The sequence below is a fragment of the Condylostylus longicornis genome, unplaced genomic scaffold (assembly GCF_029603195.1).
Source record: "Condylostylus longicornis isolate FDR11 unplaced genomic scaffold, ASM2960319v2 ptg000145l, whole genome shotgun sequence".
NCBI classification, from domain to species: domain Eukaryota; kingdom Metazoa; phylum Arthropoda; class Insecta; order Diptera; family Dolichopodidae; genus Condylostylus; species Condylostylus longicornis.
The window spans coordinates 1,302,066-1,319,092 of record NW_026578113.1 but is presented as its reverse complement, the minus strand read 5'-3'; the positions used below and the strand labels follow the sequence as shown (position 1 = coordinate 1,319,092).

Here is a 17,027-nt window from a genome sequence, read left to right as displayed (position 1 = left end):
TTTTTGAAATTCATTAATCAATGAATAGCATATAAAAATAACTTTCTTTACCCAAAAAAACATCCTACTTTAATAGAATATCCCATTTTAGTGAAAAAAATTTTTGAAAATGATTCCATAATACGATTAAATTCATCGATCTATATAACTAGTAAACAATCATACTTACATGAATAACACAAGTTCAAAGAGTTCTCATTTTTTTTTTGTAAAATCTATCGATTACTTTCGAGATTTCCTTTTTTTTTATTTTTGGAAATTTCATACCTATGTTATATAATTTAAAAGAGCTTAATACTTTAATAAATATTTCAGAGAAAATTATTTCATTATCAAAAGTACTATATAACAAAAAAGAAATTTGAATAATATTTTCAATTAAAAATGGATTAAAGATTTTAATTTTAATTCTGTGCACACTTCAAAAATATTTACAATAAATTATATTATTTGATATATAGAATTTAACAAATCATACGAATGTTACACATACAATTATAATATACAATTAAATTATACTTCTTTGAAATTTGAAAATTAATAATATTATATTATGAAATATGAGTTGAGTATTATATGTGTTTGTCTAATTATAAATAGAATCCTATTTGAAAAATTCTCTTTAAATTTATTAATTAAATTTTAAGAGGGCTGTTTTGCTAGTTTCATGATTCAAATAATTTTCTTAATAAGAGTCTAAATTTTCCATAATACACTTCATAAAGATACAGAACAAAGAACACGATTGCATTAAAATAAATTCATATTGTATATTTCATCATTATTGATTAACTATAAAAGTGTACTTAAAATTTTAGAAATAGCTTATGTATTTATTTTATTATTGAAAAGCCAATAAGATTAAAATAAAACATAAAAATGTTATTAAATGAGCAAATACGGATAATATCAGTTGGCCAATCAAAATTATTATTAAAAAATTTAAAGAAAATTTTTAATCGGCACAAATTTTTACTTGAGACATTTTTTTCGTTAACCAAATTCAATAAGTAATGAAATTTTTAATAATGAGATCTGAATATGCGAAGGGAGTTTGACTTCGGTTGGATTTATTAATAGTCTTCAAACAATTAAGATGTTGCGGTTTCTTAATAGCGAATAAGTATACTTGGCGACAATGTAAATTATGAATCATAATCACCATTAAGCTATCTGCAAATAAATATTTTTCTTTAGCTTAAGAGACAAGTCTTTTCTAAAGAAAATCGGCAAAATACGAAAATACAATTTGCTGTTTTTATATTTTCCACAGAAAAACTTCATTGTGTTGTTATTATTATCAATTTATTAAAAATTTATCTATTATTATCAATTTTTAGCGAAGAAAAGTTTATTTTTTTGGAACCTAGAATCTCGCAGATCCCACTCCAAATAAGGTATTAGAACAAAAATTGGCGATTTTTTTTTTTTCTTAAGAGCATACACCTTAGCATTCGGTATTAAAATCAAGAACATCCATTTACAATTATGTATGAAATTTGTTAAGTTTTGAATAGAGAGGCTATTTCAGACTAGTTTTCTGTTATTTCGATCTAATATTTTAGATAAAAACACTCTTTCATATTCCTATTTGTTTTTTCAAATTATTTTCAGAAGTAACATATTCCACAAGTATCATAATGATTGAATCAGTTGATTTGATCGAAAAAGGAATATTTAAAAAAATGAATTTAATTTGCTAAAAGTCAAAAAAAAAATTACGATTTAAAGAATTTTTTCGTAAATCATCCTAAATATAAAATTTATTGAACTTCAAAAGTATTTGTAATACTAAATCAAAAATTGATTTCAATTAAATATAATGAAATATACGAAATTGTAAGCCTCGTGCTAAATTTAAACACTATATAAGTAATAAGATTTTTTTCCTTTTTTTTTAGGGATATTTCAATATTTTAAAAGAATAAAAGTTTTCCGATACATAAGTACGTAAGTGTGCCCTAATAAAAAGAATAATCTTGCCAATTTTTTTTCCTAATCCAACCCCTCCCAATTCCTTCTTCATTTTCCTTCGTCCATTCATTTTATATTTATATATTTATATGTATATATATATATATATATATATATATTTTATTTTCACTTACAATAAATTTTTATTTAAAAAATTTTTATTTTTAACCTTTTTCCTCAACTTTCCCTAAAGAACATTTTTTTTTTTGGTTGCCTTGTACATAATATAGGAGAAAACCTAAAAAATGACCTTTTCTATTTTTTATATATTGGCCCGATAGTTTATTTTTAAATAAAAAGAATTAAGAGAAGATAAATAAAAAACAACAGAAAAATAAATAAAAGGACCGATAATATTATCAAGGATTTATTTGGGTTTACATTATATTATATAGTTACCCAATAAATCTTACCTGGAAAATTTAAATATTTATATAGAAGTACTTTTACTTAAAAGCATAAATTTTTATTTGTTCTTATATCCAAAATATATGTATAAATATATATAATAAGTTTAGTAAAAGAGTGCTTGTGTTCATAGAAACGTGTTCCAATTTTAAAGTATATTTCTCATGAGAAATCAAACTAATTATTATATATACATATAAATACATATTTTTCTATTAGGAAACTAATTTAAATTTTAATTTGAATTATATTATATAAGATTAGCAGTAAATCATTGAAATATAAATAATATGTTATTCATGTTTTCCAGATTTTACTATAAACTTATAATATCCTTAACAACCAAATATTTATTTATTAATTAAGGATATTTCTGCCATTATCCTTCTTATATAAGACTATTAATTTAAGACATATGACAATAATATTTAAATGTTTCATTAACTTCTATAAAATCTTAATAAATCTCAAGTTTTGAAGATGTTTTGCTCATATACTTGCATTACTCTTTTTGGATATAGGATTCGTGCCAGAATAACATCTATGTACAGTGCAGTATGAATTTATTTTCTTTGCTTCCTGTACAGAAAGCGAGTCTAAAAACCAATAAAATTCGATATATGCTTTTATGTAGTTCCTTATTCACATGTATGTATATCGAGAATTTTTATTTTATATTACAAAATTCTCTTCATACTAAGAAATTAATTTTTAAGAAAAGTTTTCATTTAAAATAGCACTTACGGTAACATTCATTTAATTTTTTTAATTTTTATACATTTAATTTGTCACCTGTGTACCATAATATGTGTACTCGTGTTAATACACAGGGAAATGTATATAAGTTTCTGAATACATGAATACATACGTAATTTTTAATAAAACTTAAAAGCATAAACGTGTGTATAAATTAATTAAGCAAACTAAAAAGTTTTTTTTTTCAATGTTATATGCTAAAATATCGTGTGAACTTTTTCAGTTTTTTTTTTTTTTTTTGATAAAATAAAGTTAAGTAGTTGTAAAGGGCATACTTCCTAAAATTTTTGAAATGCTGTATTCAAAACCACTAAAAATTCAATTGAAATTGGATAATTCAGCCTAATTTGAAGATTGTAATAGCGGTGTTTGTTCAAAAATTGAAAGATTTCGGAAATTTTGTTCTTAAACTTCATAAGTCATAACTTCAAGCTAACGCGGTCATAACTTCAAAGCTCTATAAACTTAATTTGTATATGAAGCTTTCAAAGCTGGCGAATTCTCATTTTAAATATTGAATTTTCCAGGATAATGTTTCCTTATCAATCTCACTACAACACCGTGGTGATTCATTATACTTTACAGACTAAGAGGACAAAGCACCACTCATAACCGCATTTATAAACTCAACCGCATTGTCAATTGGCTTACCCTTCTTATTCAAGGCCGCCCAGTATCCCACCCAGTTATCATTGCAGGAATTCTTCAGGAATCGCAGGAATTAAAAGGGGTCCGACACCCTGTTGCAAAATTATCCTAAAACGTATCTAGCAGGTGCCCAAGAGGAAAGACTTCTACCGATACCATTTAGTTACTGACCGTTAAGGTCCTAGAGCAGGTAATTTGAGGAATACTTTCTTCAAATTATATGCTATATTTTCTTTATTTTTACTTTTCGATATTTAAATGAGTATTTTCATGTCTGTATTATGTCTTATATTTTCATCATTGGGATTTTCATAAAACATTAATGAACTTACATTTTATTTTGTAGAAATTAAAGATTTAATGAGCATAAATGTATATAAAAATTTCAATACGAATTCAAACAGCATACAAAATGGTTGTATGAAAAAAAAAATGTGGTAAATACTTTTTTGTTACAATAACGTGCTAAAAATAATAATGTATAGGTGCCTGGTGCGTGATATAAAAAAAAGAACCTTTAATAACCAAAAAAAATACAATTAAAAATAAAAACAAAAAAAAAGCAAAAATATTAAAAAATACAAAGAGAAAAGGAAATTGCGCTAATGAAAAATCAAAATGAATTTTCCATTTTCCTCTCTTTTATTTTCTCTCATTTATTTTTTTTTTTTTTGTTATTTCTGTTTTTTATTTAACAGTGAAAACAAAGAAACAGTTTTTTTTTATGAAAACCACAAAACATACTTACATACATACAAGGCACAAACAATTTAATTACATTATACACCAATTATAGACAATAAATTGTTCCTTTCTCTCTTTTTTTTTTTTGTATACATACTCCAATTAACAACAACAATGGTAGGCAACATTGTAACAATAATAATATAAAAATAAAAAAACATAATAAAAATAAGAAAAGCAAATCATACAAACAAACCTGATGTGATTTTTCACTTGATTTTGGTAAGCACTCATTGTTGTTTTTATATTGTTTTGTTTTTTTTTGAGTCCTACATTATTTAAATATATTTTAAATACAATAATAACAAAAAAAAAAGAAAAAAAAACGTAAAAAGCATGTTGAATAGGAAAAATAAATGGAACAAAAGAGAAGCCTTCATCCATTTATCGAATCCTTTTCACAGTATTATGTTCGAGTATGCATACATACAAACATATTTTAAATGCATAACACTGTAATTTATAAGAAAATTGTCTTAACTCAAAAATTTTTATTTTTGAGAATTATTTCTTTTATTCCTTTTATTTTGAATTTACTTAAATATTTTGATTTTTAATATTATTACAATTGAATTCAATTTGAGAAAATTGGAATTTTTCGTTGATTTTGAAATTTTGTATACTATCGAAAGTCTTCAATCAATGCAATCTTATTAAAATATCGTATACTTAACATTAAATGAATTTTTTATGTATAATACTTAAAGGTCGACCATTTTCTTTATAAATTCTTTAACATAATTGACTATTTGCATGCAAGTATACCTTTCATTTTTGCAATAAAACAAAATTATGGTAGCTATAACGTACTACGTTTGTATACACTACACACAATATGTTCTTTGATTCTTTCGATTTCCTAATATTTTGGTCTCATTGGAGTTCTTTTAATTTATAAAAATATTTGTATTTTAGAAATAGAATTTTATATTTTGGCCTTTATAATGCAACTTGGCAGTTTTACACATTACATAAATGTATATACTTATAACTAAAAATTATTAAATTTTTTTATTGTAGAATAAAGCGCATAATTTTTTGGGTTAAAACTATAATATCGTCGGTATTAAGGAAGAGTCAAGAAACTACTTTTTTAATAGTTTTAAGTTATGTATTATATATATTTATGAAAAACCCTCGTAACTCTAACGTAAGTGTGAAAAATAACGTTCTAAATTTTGCACGTCTTTGCAAATTGACATTATTATGTATACTTTCAAATACGTTTTTCTCGAAACATAGCAGTTTCGTGACTCTTCCATAATACCGGCGATATTTTAAGGCAATCATAATATAATTTGGAACTACATATATGATATATTTTAAGGTAGTCCCTAACTGTATTTTATACTAAAATACATAAAATATGTAAATATGTGTAAAAAATAAATCGTATATATTTATTCAAATTATTTAGTACACTTGAGAAATGTGACAAAATCCTGCTTTTTTCACTTTTATTTATAAGTACGTTATATTTCTGTTCATATACATGCAATTGTACCTGTTCATACATAACAAATATTCACATACATCTACATAATTTTGTATACGTAAACACGTACAGAATATATATAAATATATGTATATACAAATATACGAGTATAATGTAATTTTATATTATTTATTCACTTTAATCGATATTACTTTTATCCTTTTGAAAATAAGTAAGAATCCTTTAAATCAAAAATGGATTTCTTTTTATGTTTATTTTCCTTATATTTATAAGATTAAATGAATACAAATACAGTAGATATAGATATACTGTAAATTCAATATTTGTACGTATCAAGAATAAAATTTATAATGAATACATTAATGGTCAAATAAATTCGATTATTTAATTGAAATTTACATAATTTTAGCAATAAATTATATATAGTTTATACGAATGATATTATAATTTCATATTACAGTTGCATTAAAATATATTTGTGATTTATGTGCATAACATATGCTTGTTTTGTTTATTGTTATTTATTATATAATATGTTACAATTTAATTCAAAAAATTATATTCAGACAGAAATTTACACAATTGTAATTATTTTGTACTAAAATAATGTCTTATACTCTTGTTATAATGTAATATTAATTTTCAAAATAAATTTGAGAACAACATTACTTTTGATATTTTGTGTAAACTATATATGAATCACCAATTTGCTCACTTTCAAATTAAATACGGTTAAGATTGTCATTACGACAGCAGACAAGAAAGTACATGGATATGTTTACAATACTTATTTTTAAGACTAAGTGTTACTTCTCAAAGTTATGATTCTTTGTGGTACATAAGACTATTATTAACCCTTCAAACCCTTACACATATTTTAGATACTCCATTTTTTTTCCTCTTCTTCGATCCTAAAAGAAGCATAGGGTTAGTACATGATATCATAGATAGTCATGTCCCATTTTTGTTGCATCATAGAGTTTAAACTAGGTAGTCGACTAGCCTACCGTAGAGATCTTCCAATAATTCCACAAAGTTATTCATTTTGTTACATTATTCATTTTTTGAAACACAAGCCCTACTTTGAAATATTATATTATTAACAAAGTATCGTACTTATAGATCACAAAATAAATTTATTTATATAATAAGAAAAAATTATATTGAATTTGAACACTATTGAACGATTGAATTAATGGTTTCAAATTTTAAGACCGGTTAATTCTAGGTCGATCAAAATGTTTACGAATTTTTTTGCCTTCTCTATACGATTAATTGCAAATACAATACTTGTATATTTTTATTAAAGCAATTCAAATGGTTTAATTTACTTTTCGTTCTGGATATCGATTAAAATTTATGAAATATGAGAAATTTATATTTAACTTTAATCTGTGAATGTAAATTAAAAATTGAATGGGAAATTTATTTATAGTTGACGTTCAATAACAATACCAAAGATAAATTATAACAAAAAAAAATTAGAATTGCGGTTATTAACCAGTTGATTAAGCATATTTTGTTTATTTAGTAAATTTAAATAAGAGTCATAAGTACAAATATAAAAATTCTATTAAAACTATATATAAATGTGAATAAGCGAATACATTTTTCAAATTAATAATAAATTCCGACAAAATTTAATTACATTTATTTGAGAATATTTTATTCTAAAAATAAAATTTTATTGATAAATGAGTAAAACCCTATTATAAAACCACAACATAAATTTCATAGTGGTGTATACAATTTCCCTATAATGTATTTAGTATTCGTGTATATGTATATATACTCGTATATGCATAAAACAAACTCTCTAAATTAGAATTAATTTCATATTCAAATAATAAAGAAATATATGCAATACAATATACATACATTCACACACAAAAGCCAAAATTATAAAGTGGAAATAAAATTTTTGTAATAATATTTATAATAGGTACCCAAAATCATAATAATTTTCGGAAAAAAAAAAAAAAAAAACAATTTTTTTTCATAAAATAAAAATATATATTTTAATTGGAAATATTTTTGATAAGATAAAAATCATATTTTAATTGCAATTTATTGAAAATCGTTTAATAATTAACAATAAATTATAAAATTTTAATGATAATTTAAAAAAAAAATCTTTTATCACCTTAATCTAATCGATCTTAACTTTTAATTAAAAAAATTATTATATAGGTACATACTTGAATTTCAGTCATTTTATAGCACCGTTTATTACTTTATTTTTATTAAACCAGTATTTTTCATAAAAAAAATTATTTTTGTAGGAACTAGAACAAAATTATTAATTCAAATCAAACACAAATTTATTAATAACAAAAATAACTAAATTACACAATACAAGTTAATTGTGTAATACGGTATGAGTGTGTTTCAGCAGCTATTCTAAATATTCTTCATATGTATGATTAACTGATTTATATACATACAACCAACCTAAAGTATTTTTTTCTTAGTTCTTATTTGAGTGCTCCGTGTATAATTCCAATCTAATCGGAATACTAGAATACTAGAAACTTATATGTAAGTAATATTAAAAATCTATTATATAAATAGCAGAAACTTATATAATATTAAATTTAGAAAAAATTATGTTTGACCATTTTAGAATTTTCTGAATTGTAAAAAGTTTTCTTGGATTATCAATTTGAAGACGGAAATTAAATTCAAATATTGTAAAATTTTTTTTTTTTGGGTTTCCCGCATTATTTGAATGTATGTAAATCAAAACAGATGTTGTATAATGTTAAGCTACACATTGTTCTCATATATGCGCTCTCACATACGCATGTAAGCATTGTAAAATAAACCTGTTTAGGCAATTATAATTAAGCATTTTGCAATTTTCAATAAGATATTTAGAGCACTTATATTTATTATGTTAGTATACGAACTAACATTATTATTTATTTTTATTATTTATGTATGTTAGTATACGAACAAGTTTTATGATTTTTTAACCTTTGAGCAATTTGTTTTAATAAGAACACGCAAAAACTTAATTTTTTTAAATTGCAATTTTTCAAGTTGTATTTTTTGCTATAAGAGTACAATCTTAAATCACTAAAATTTATTAATTTATGCCCATTTAGAAAATTATTGCGAACTAAAATGTTTTTGAAAACCAACAACGCATTCGTATAAAAATAGTCTTAACTTAAGTGACAATTTTTTTAGCTAATTTATATACCCTATTTATAATCTAAATTATATATGTAAAATAATGCAAAAATGCGAATCTAAAGTATATATAAGTGCATTCAAAGCTGATTGCTTTTAAATTGACACTATTTTTTTATGTAAATTTTTTTTTGCATATTTTATATTATAATCTATATAATTAAAATGTTCTTAACTGTTTTAAAGACAAATTTGATGCATATACACACATATTTAGTTATGCATATAATATACAATACAAAATATTTTATTTGGAAATTTCCCGCCGCATATTATTCATATAAAAGCATTTCAAAGTACTCGTATATTAGAAATTACCTATATTATAATACCTACGTACCTATACAAGTATGTATATAAAAGAATGCAATATCTTGTAGCGCAAAAATTTTTGTAATAATAATAATTACATAAGTACTTGTTTTTATATTGATATTATATTTTATGTGTATATTTATATATATGCTATGATATATATCAAATATATACATAATGCATATTTTATTATAATAGTAAAAATAAAAATAAAAAATAACAAAATCCCTATTGCAAAATTACATTCACAAAATACTTATATTATTTACATATAGTTATTTTGATTACAACGGAAGTATAAAAATATTACAAAATTTATAAGCAAGCAAAGGTACAAATGTATATATACAAACGTACATAATATACGTATGGTATATGTATTTAAATAAATAATGTAAATAAATTTATGTATATATAAAACAAAATGTGCAAGATTTTACTAAAATAATAATATAGATAATATGAAAATATACATATCCATATATATTAACGCATATATGAATGTAAATATAATTTAAATGAATAATTTATTGATGAAAGTCAAGATTTTATATTGCAAAATTATACAATATTATACATAGTCTTTTTATTTTTATATTAAGAGTACAATTATTCATATAAAATATCTTAATTTTGAATAAGTACAAACATAGATGTTAGTAAAAGAAAAATAAATTTAAGTATGAAAAATACAAGAGCTATAGGAATTTGAATTAAATATTTTTTAATCACTACTTACTTATTATACTCGTATATTAGTTATAATATTGTTATACTCGTATGAACAAAATGTTCAAATTGGTTTTTTAAAATTTCACTTTTCATATTCGAAATTTAAAGTGAGAACCTTCTAAAAAAATTTTTAGAAAAATTATAAATTATTTAAAAAATTTTTAATAATATACTAATCTCAATTAAATTCATAAATATAATATTAATTTTATACATTTATATTGTATATATCATATATAATAATTTTAAATATTTTTCTCACTTAAAACTCTCAATCAATATTGTTATTATAAATGTTCTCTAAAATAATAAAAGGGCACAATTTGATCCCTAAATTAAGGACATGTTAAGTAATAATTAAAAAACAATTTTTAAAATTTTTTTTTGTTTTTTTTTTATTCATACATATGTATGAAGTATAACACTTAACTCTATATCCTTAATAATTTTTTTTATTGTTTTCTTTTATGTACAAAATATTTACACACAAATTATTTATTATATAAAACTTTTATATTTACGTTATACATATATACATACAATATTCTTTAAATATATTTATTTAAAATTTTTTTTTTTTAATAAAATTAATTAAATTCATTTAATATTTTTTTTTTTAATTTTTTTTTATTATAACAAAAAAAAAATATTTTTCTCTTTGTATTGATTTTTCAATATTGTTTTATTTAAGAAATTCAAGTTTTGTTTTTTTCATACATACATTTATATATACATATATATTTTTATATACACATATAATATATTTCGGTTAAAACAAAAAAAAAACCCAAACACCAAAAATCCACGCTGTACAACCGAATCCGTTTACAGCACCTTAACGAATAAAGAAAATATAAAAGCTTTTTATTGTGTACAAAAAAATTTTTGAAATATATTTAAAGCTTTTTTAAAATTTTTTTTTTTTTGAATTCTGTAAAACAAAAGAATTGTTAATATTAAAGCTATAGCTGCATATATTATAAGCTTGTTGTAAAATTTTGTAAAAAACAATAACAAAATTTTGTTAAAAGCTTCTTTGATTTTGTAATAAAAAGGTTGGTTGAAAAGTTTTAAGATTTTTTTTGTAAACAAAAAAAACTGGCTATGAAATTGAATATTATATGTACAGGTGATAGCAATTTTATTGCAAAACGTGCATAGCGGATTACCTCTTACACAGTATAAGTATCTCTTTGATAACAATATTTTTTTCAAATTTATTATTTTCAAACCAAAGATAATTAGTAAATTCTCTCTTTCTTATTTCTCTCAGCTGAAGCAACTATAAACAAACGTCAGAATGCCGAATCGATTTCTCAAATTGACCGCTTTCTTTAAACGGCCTAGCTTCTTTATATCATCTATTCTTTCTGAGTTATTACACATATCCTATTTCTTCAAAACTAAAAGCATTTATTGAATAATAAATTATTCAATAATATACTGTTATTAATTTATACCTTAACTAAATTAATTTGCAATCTAATTTTTTAATTTTTGTATTAGGAGAATTTTCTTTAAAAATATTGCTTTAAATTTGCTCCTAAACATATGCAATGCAATATAAAAATAGAATAAATTATTATTTCAATAGAAAATTGTTTTTCATTATTTAAAATTTTAGTTGTTAATAGGAAATATGCTATTTTGTAAACTATGTAAAGATATTTATATATGTTAGAATAAACAATGTTATGATATTTAACACTTATCTACATTATATTTAACACAATAATAAACATTATTAATTCGATGACCTTACCCAATATTCATGTTTTCTTTATTATATTTTCTGTATTGTATAGAATAGATAAAAACAAAAAAGTTTTGCTTACAGCAATGTAAGATGAACAAAAGCAAAGGTTTTAGCTTTGTTCAGCGCTGCGTTCCAAAACAATAACAAAAAAGAAAAAGCTTTTATACTTACACAGTTAGTGTGTTATCTATAAAACTATGTAATTATGTATATTCTATGAATCATGTGGTTGATTTGTTAAAAAATCTTTTGTTTATTATATTCTTCGTTTTGAATTTTTTCTATTGCTGTCCGCAACCGTGACGCACCGGCATTTTAATTTATAACATAAATTATAATTATAAAAGTAAAAGCACAACAAATGTATGTTATATATTATGTACTTATATATATACTATGTTGACAAAATATATGTATATGCGCATTCTTTTGAAGCTTGTGTCTCTAACAGTTGATTGCGTATAAATGATTATGTATGTACGTATATTATACTTGAGTATATATTGTGCAAATACATTATTTTCATTTCTTTTGTAAACAATAGATCAGCCAACAAAAATAGGTTTACCTAAGTGATACGGTTATAATACTTTAGTATTTTTATTAATGAAAGTTTAATTTAAAAATCATTAATCAAAAACTCGTTATCATAATAAAAATAAGAAATTGTTTTAGTTATATTCACTATATCGTTATACCTAGACAGATTGTATAGGATTATTGTACACTGCATACATATGTAAGTACTTATTAAAAGCAAGTGTACATGCATTAGTAACACAACAGAGTTTGACTTAAAAAATATGTTTAAAATTTGCAAACTGAGATTTGCAAATCATCGAACAAAAAAACTTGCGTATTGTCAGAAATGAAGTTAATTAACAAAATCGTTTCTCTTTCCATACTTTTCATATTTTCTATGTTTTGCATGTGAGGAATTATGTTAAGTATACTCGAAGAATACCAAACTTTCTCAGACCTTATTATGTCAATAGAAAATCGTTTTTCATTATTTAAAACTTTAAACATCGAAAATGGCTATACGATTGAAGTACGATTTCCTTAATTCTGTTTTTTAGGTCAGGCGTCAGCGACACTTTTAACGAACAACACTTTTAACGAACACCCTGTGCAAATCACAAATTATGTACGTAATTTTATTTACTCTCTTTGTAAATGTCATTTTGTATATATGGTAATGTAGTTCAGAGTTCATGGTTTTATGATTTTATATACATGTGTTCTGCACATAGTTTTTTGCATGCATGATTATTTCCTAAAAATGAATGGGTGTGTTCAATATTCATAAACATACGAAATATGTCTAATTGAAAAATATTTCATTACTGAAAATTAAATAATATTATATGTACCTTGGGAAATTTAAATGTTTATACAAAAAAATAGGAAACAAAATCTACAAGTTCAAGTTTAATATTTAACTGTGGGAATACTTACAAAAATTTGAAGTAAATGATCGCAAAGCGTTTTAGAAAGAGTTTGAGTTAAAGAATGACGCGAATTTTAATGACCATAACTTGGATTTGTTTAGAAGTTACCGGAATTATTGAGAATCCTTCTTAAGTGAAAGCATTTTTGTTACTACTAGAATTTTACCCACTCGGAAAAAAGTAAAAGAATGAAAGCTGTTAACATTTTTAATTTAAAAACCTTTTAAATGGCAATGGATCATATATGGTTCTCATATTTGAAAATTTGTAAATTCACTGTCTAAATAAATTGTTAACATTGTAAAATTTTTATTTCAATTTCAAAGGTAATGTCATCTGAAATATTAGATACATACAATGAGCATTCTCGGCTCATTGTGAATCACCCATAAGTAGATTACAAATTCGGATTCAAGTACTTTATTAACAGTTTCGATCAAATACTAAAAATGTATAAATTTTTTTCATCCTAAAACTATGCAAAATCTCTTAAAGTACAGTTACAATTTAATTTTCTTTTCTTAAAAATATGCTTCTTACAAACTATTGGTTTTGTCTTTTATATTTTTTATGCAAGTTAATAAGAAGTTTTTTACTTATAGTTCCTTATAATTAGAATAATAAATTTTGTATATTAATATAATAATAAAATAAAGATAAAATTCTTCTTCCTGATTTGATCAAAATAAAATTCAATAAATCATAAAATTTTATTCAATTAATCAAAGCAAATTCTTATCCATTCCTTTTACGTAATAATTTAGTACGAACCACGTGTTTCACATTATTAACCTAATTAAATTTACAAGGTAATCGCAAATTTTTTGTCATGAATTTTATTGATATGTTTGTATTAAGCAGTCGGAAATAAAAAAAACTGAAATGAAATAAAGCATTCATTTAACGATAGGGTAGATTTCACTAAAATTTATAACCAAATTCTTATAAGATTTTCAATCTTAATTATTTTTTAAAGCTTACCGCCATCACTTTCACATTGATTTATAATTTAAAAAAAATCATAATAAAATTAAAATAATGATAAAATTTTTGAAGCGTTTGCATGGAGAAACTCAATGAAAATTGCCAGAACGGAGACTCGAGTATCGGAGAAGCTGACACATATAAAACTAATTTATGTCGTATGTTACACGCGTTTGTAGCAGAACATAATAGCGAATCAATTTGCCAAGTCAATTTTTGTTTTTGTCTGTAACTATTTTAACTAATTATCAGCGAAATTCGAATTGCAACTATCTCATTTTGTTCACACACATACCTTTTGTGTAATAGATTTGCAAACCAATACGAGGCCAGCTATGACAAATATTATTATGCTATACCCAGAAGCGTAAAATAGACTCGCTTTCAGTATTGAACCCAAATTTAAAATTTGCGATTTTCAATGTAAAAAAAAACCGACATAAATTTTAGAGTAACCGAATAATTTTGACAACATTTTTTATATTTTTTCCATATATTTTGAATATTATTAATTAATTAATAATTTAATAATATAATTTCGCCGATATATTAATTGAAAATTCAATATACCATACATTCTATTTCGATTTTGTCATTTACTCAAAAGTGTTATAAATCAAAAGTCTAACAAATTTTAAAATTCTTTTAATACTTCCATAAAATATTTAAGAATATACGCTTGCATAATTAACTATACTATGAGAATTTTGAAATATTTAAAAATTTTTATTTTTATTTTCAATATTGTAATAGGATTTACACAAATAAATTTAATAAAAAAAATTATTGAACAAGATAAAGAACTTAATTCAGCAGTTTTATTTATTGAAAAAAATTATCAAATTTATAGTGAACTTAATCAATTATATTATAAAATTTTTAATAATACATCCTTATCAATATTACCAATTTATAATGGTAATTTTAAAACTAATATTTTTAATAATTTTAATTCAAAATTTTTATTAATTTGTTTAATAGAAAGCAAACATTTAAAAAATTCATTAAATCGTATTGCAAACCTTATAATAAAAGATCGTCACGTCAAGGTTCTATTTATAATATATTTAACGGAATACTATTCCAAAATAGAATTAAATAATTTATTTTATAAGAATATTTTAGAAATATGTTTTAAAAATGGAATATTAAATTATTTAACAATATTTAAAAATGAAGAAAATAATTTTAACAAAACATTCAAAATTTATAGGACAAAACCATTTCCAGAACCTAAAATGGAAATATTAAATTTCGATAGTAATTTTAATCAAATATTATATCCAGATCGATCTAGTAATCTTTATGGTTATAAAATTAGAACTTTTTTGGTACCAACAGCTCCAAGAACTATTACTTACATTGACAGGTTAGTCGATTTCTTTTTGTCATATATGAAATTATTTTAATTCTTATTAATTAAAATTTTTCTTTTTTGCTAAAATTGTAGAAATGGTGTATTTAAATATGGTGGACCATTTTATCATGCTACTCAAGCTTTTGCTAAATATGTAAATGGTACAATTTATCAACCGATACACTATGAAAATTTTGATGATTTAGATGTAACGAAAATTAGTAATTTAATATGTCATTCTGGACACTCTTTTGATTTAGTATTATTTGGTTTAGCATGTCTGTCTAGACACGTATATCCGTTTGGAATGTTCAGTAATTGTTTTGCATTTCCAGTTAAAGCAAATACAAAAAAGAAAAATATATATTTTATTTTACCATTTGATGAAATCACATGGATTTTATTATTAATAACAATATTTTATATTGGTATTATTGAAAATATATCAATATGGAAACTATTTAATTATATAGATTGGCATAAACCATTCATATATATAATAAGAAAATTAATATATCAACAATTTGAAGATTCATATAAAGAACATATATGGAAAATGAGAATTTATAATTTAATTATAATATTATTTGGTTTTATGATAACAAATTTATATTTGGCATTTTTAACAACATATCTTGTTAATCCAATATATTTACCATCACCAAAAAATTTAGCTGAAGTTAAAGAATTCAATTTAAAAATGATGACACCGAATACAACACATTTAAAAAATATCAAAGTACTTGATCCAAAATCAATATATAAAAATATAATAATAAATGTATCAACTTCAATTTATGGAAAATATCGAACATCATTGAATACATCATATGGTTATGGTGTACCAGATGATGCATGGAGTTTTATAACAGAATTACATGAATTTTATGGTATTAAAAATCTATTTGAAAAAAGTGATATTTGCTTAGAATTTTTTTATCGGAAAATTCAAACACAATCACATATTTTAAATTTGAAAAAATTAGATGAATATATTATGTATATTCAAGCTAGTGGATTATTTTCACAATGGATGAAAATGGTTGTAATTGAAAGTATTGAAGGTAGAATCGCTGATAAATTATATAATCAATTGGATGATACAATAAAACCATTATCAATTAATGATTTAATATTTATTTTATATATTATAAAATTAGGTTGGTTATTAAGTATTTTATGTTTTATAATTGAATTAATAATTTACAATAGAAAAACAAGAAAATTTAATTTTTTTAAAAATAAATTAAT

General features: G+C 22.3%; 1 protein-coding gene across 1 annotated transcript in view; it reads right to left on the bottom strand.

Annotated features, from left to right (window-relative positions):
- Positions 1–11,038, bottom strand: part of LOC129615712 (synaptic vesicle glycoprotein 2A-like) — a 58,488-nt gene extending 47,450 nt beyond the window's left edge. The window contains exons 1-2 of the mRNA XM_055531073.1: positions 10,950–11,038; positions 10,236–10,346 (exon numbers count right to left, since the gene is read on the bottom strand). The gene's annotated coding sequence lies outside the window, so the exon portion shown is untranslated. The remainder of the gene's footprint in view (positions 1–10,235; positions 10,347–10,949) is intronic.
- Positions 11,039–17,027: the final 5,989 nt, after the last annotated feature.